At 39.3% G+C, this 3,507-nt stretch overlaps 1 pseudogene; it reads left to right on the top strand.

The window, feature by feature from the left end:
- The first annotated feature begins 1,306 nt into the window (after window positions 1-1,306).
- Window positions 1,307-2,522, top strand: LOC123941951 (annotated as a pseudogene).
- The last annotated feature ends 985 nt before the right edge of the window (window positions 2,523-3,507 follow it).

Genomic DNA, 3,507 nt, shown 5'->3' with positions numbered 1-3,507 from the left:
ACATACATTAATGTGTTTATTTTTATGTTTATGAAAAACATATAGCACATATAAAGTGTGTATATAGTATGTATTTGCCATTTCTACCAACACCCTGGTTCACATCCTTATCACCATAAAGTATGGCAATGTTTTCTTAACTGTTCAAAATGATTATTGTGTATATGTCGTATGGCTACCAGTGAATCAAAAGAACATGTAAGGATAGTACAGTTGACTATGTAGTTAAAGCTCCAACTTCCATTCAACCCCAGATAATCCATCTAAGCCACTCATGGAAATTCCATTCCCCTTGCCAGTAATTAGTTCCAGAGTGGGCATCTGACTCAATTTCCAGCAATGAGAGAGTAAAGAATGACCATGAAGTGTTACTGGCTTACTCCTAAAAGAGAGCCACAGAATGATTTAATCCTTTTTCCCTTGGATATCATGTAAGGAATGTGATAGCCATCTATCTACCAGCCAGAGGAAGACATCTTCAATAGACATGACAAAGAGATATAAAAATAATTTGAGTTTGTGGTGAAATTGTTGAGACACTGAGCCAAACTTTGTGTCTAACCTACCTCAGAACTTCCTGTTACATCTGGTATTAAGTGCACTTATTTAGTCACTATGAGCCCCCATACTAACTCTAGTGACTTTTAGTTAGTGGGTGCTCAGCAAATATTTCTTAAAGAGATTTTATAAAATCAATAGAAGGATATTATCCAAGGAGAGATAATTAGTGCAATACTTTTCCATAAAACAAACTATTTTAAGGCATTACTAAGAGGATCCCTTAGTGGAAAAATAAAAACTAAAATCTAATCAGGTCAAAATCAAAAGGATATTACTGACCTCCAGTTAAAAAAAAAAAAAAAAATGAAGGCTCTGTCTGCTAGGAAAAATGAGGCAGAAGAGAGAATCAGTGATATAGAAGACAAAATGAGGGAGAATAAGGAAGCTAAGAAAAAAAGAGATAAACAACTACAACTACTGATCACAGGGGGAGGATTTGAGAGATCAGTGATACCATAAAGTAAAACAATATTAGGATAATTATTGTCCCAGAGGAAGAGGAAAGGCTGTGTGGGGGAGATAAGAAAGTATATTCAAACAAATTATAGCTAAGAAATTCCCTAATCTGGGGAAGGAAAACAGGCATTTCAGTCCCAGAGGTACAGACAACCCCTCTCAAAATCAATAAATCTAGGTCACCACCCTAACATAAAATAGTGAAGCTTGGCCGGCTCGCCGACCTGCGAGCTGGCGGCTACCGGGCGGTGACCCGGGTGCGCGGCCGGGCGCCCGCTGCTATGGGAACTACAGGATAAAAACTGCGGAGGAAAGAACCTAACAGACCAGTAACAATGGAAGAAATTGAGAAAGTTATCAAAAAGCTACCATCCCCCAAAACACCAGGCACAGATGGTGTTACAGGTTAAAAATGCCGTTCATGAAGAAGAAAGATCTTAAGCAACATGGTGGATTCAGAAGCTCATGAAAAGAGGCCACCCATCCTGACATCTTCAAAACAAGACCTGTCACCTCATATCGCCAATGTCGGGGAGATGAAGCATTACTTGTGTGGCTGCTGTGCAGCTTTCAACAATGTAGCCATCACATTTCCCATTCAGAAGGTGCTCTTTCGGCAGCAGCTGTATGGGATCAAAACCCGGGACGCGGTGCTCCAGTTGCGGAGGGATGGCTTCCGAAACTTGTACCGTGGCATCCTGCCCCCACTGATGCAGAAGACGACAACGTTGGTGCTTATGTTTGGGCTGTATGAGGACTTATCTTGCCTTCTCCGCAAGCACGTCCGTACCCCCGAGTTTGCGACCCGCAGTGTGGCCGCAGTGCTTGCAGGGACGACAGAAGCAATTTTCACTCCATTGGAAAGAGTTCAGACATTGCTTCAAGACCACAAGCATCATGACAAATTTACAAACACTTACTATGCTTTCAAGGCACTCAAATGCCATGGAATTAGAGAGTATTATCGAGGCTTGGTACCTGTTCTTTTCCGTAATGGATTCAGCAATGTCCTTTTCTTTGGCCTTCGAGGTCCCATTGAGGAGCATCTCCCTACTGCCACGACTCACAGTGCTCATCTGGTCAATGATTTTATCTGTTGGGTGCCATGTTGGGAATCTTGTTTTTCCCAGTTAATGTCGTGAAGACTTGCATGCAGTCTCAGATTGGTGGGGAGTTTCAGTCTTTTCCCAAGGTTTTCCAGAAAATCTGACTAGAGCGGGACAGGAAGCTGACGAATCTTTTCAGAGGTGCTCACCTGAATTACCATCGCTCCCTCATCTCTTGGGGCATAATCAATGCAACTTATGAGTTCTTGTTAAAGATTATATGAAAGAAACCATCAGTTAAGTGCCATTTGTTAACTGAATAGACCTAAGAAGAATGCAGTTTGGCCTGGTTTCTAATTGGCCAAATACAGGTTGGTGTCATAAGTTCAGGGCACAATGAATTATGGGCAAAGCTGTTTTCTTGAAGCACCAACAAATTCAGAATAAAAGGTTCTAATAGGAAAAAAAAAAAATAGTGAAGCTTGCAAATTTCAGAGATAAAGAGAAAATCCTGAAAGCAGGTTGGAACAAGAGGTCCATAACCTAAAAGTCTCTTAGAAAATAAGTCTGGCAGCAGACCTGTCCTTAGAGACCTGCCAGGCCAGAAAGAACTCACATGATATTTTCAAGGTGCTAAGTGAGAAAAATATGTATCCAAGAATACTTTATCCCAAAAGGTAATCATTCAGAATAGAAAGAAAGATAAAGAGTTTCTAGGACAAACAGAAACTAAAAGAATTTGTGATCATTAAACCAGCCCTGCAAAAATATTAAAAGAGATCCTTTAAACAAAGAGAGGGCCCAAAAGTAACAAATAATGGAAAGGAACAGAGACAATCTACAGGAATAGTGACTTTACAGGTAACACAATGGCACAAAATTCATCTTTCAATAATTACTCTGAATATAAATGGAGTCAATGCTTCAATCAAAAGACACAGGGTATCAGATTAGATTTTTTTTAAAAGACCCATCAATTGCTATCTACAAGAGACTCTTTTTAAGCCCAAAGACAACTCCAGATTGAAAGTGAGGAGGTAGAAAACAATTTATCATGCTAATGGACATCAAAAGAAAGCTGAGGTAGCAATCCTTACATCAGAAAAATTATATTTTAAACCAAAGACTGTAATAAGAGAAAAGGAAGGACTCTAAATTAATGGGTCCATAATTAAAGGGTCTATTCTAACAATTGTAAACATTTATGCCCCTAACTTGGGGGCAGCCAATTATATAAACCAATTAATAACAAAATTAAAGAAACACATTGATAATAATACAATAATAGTAGGGGACTTTAACACCCAACTCACAGCAATGGACAGATCATCTAAGCAGAAGATCAATAAGGAAACAAGGGCTTTGAATGACACACTGGACCAGATAGACTTCACAAATAATCTAAGAGCATCTCATCCTAAAGCAACAGAATAAACATTCATCT

Source organism: Meles meles, chromosome 5 (genome assembly GCF_922984935.1).
Source record: "Meles meles chromosome 5, mMelMel3.1 paternal haplotype, whole genome shotgun sequence".
NCBI lineage: Eukaryota > Metazoa > Chordata > Mammalia > Carnivora > Mustelidae > Meles > Meles meles.
The sequence above is the reverse complement of the archived record's forward strand: the minus strand, read 5'-3'. Positions and strand labels throughout refer to the sequence as shown.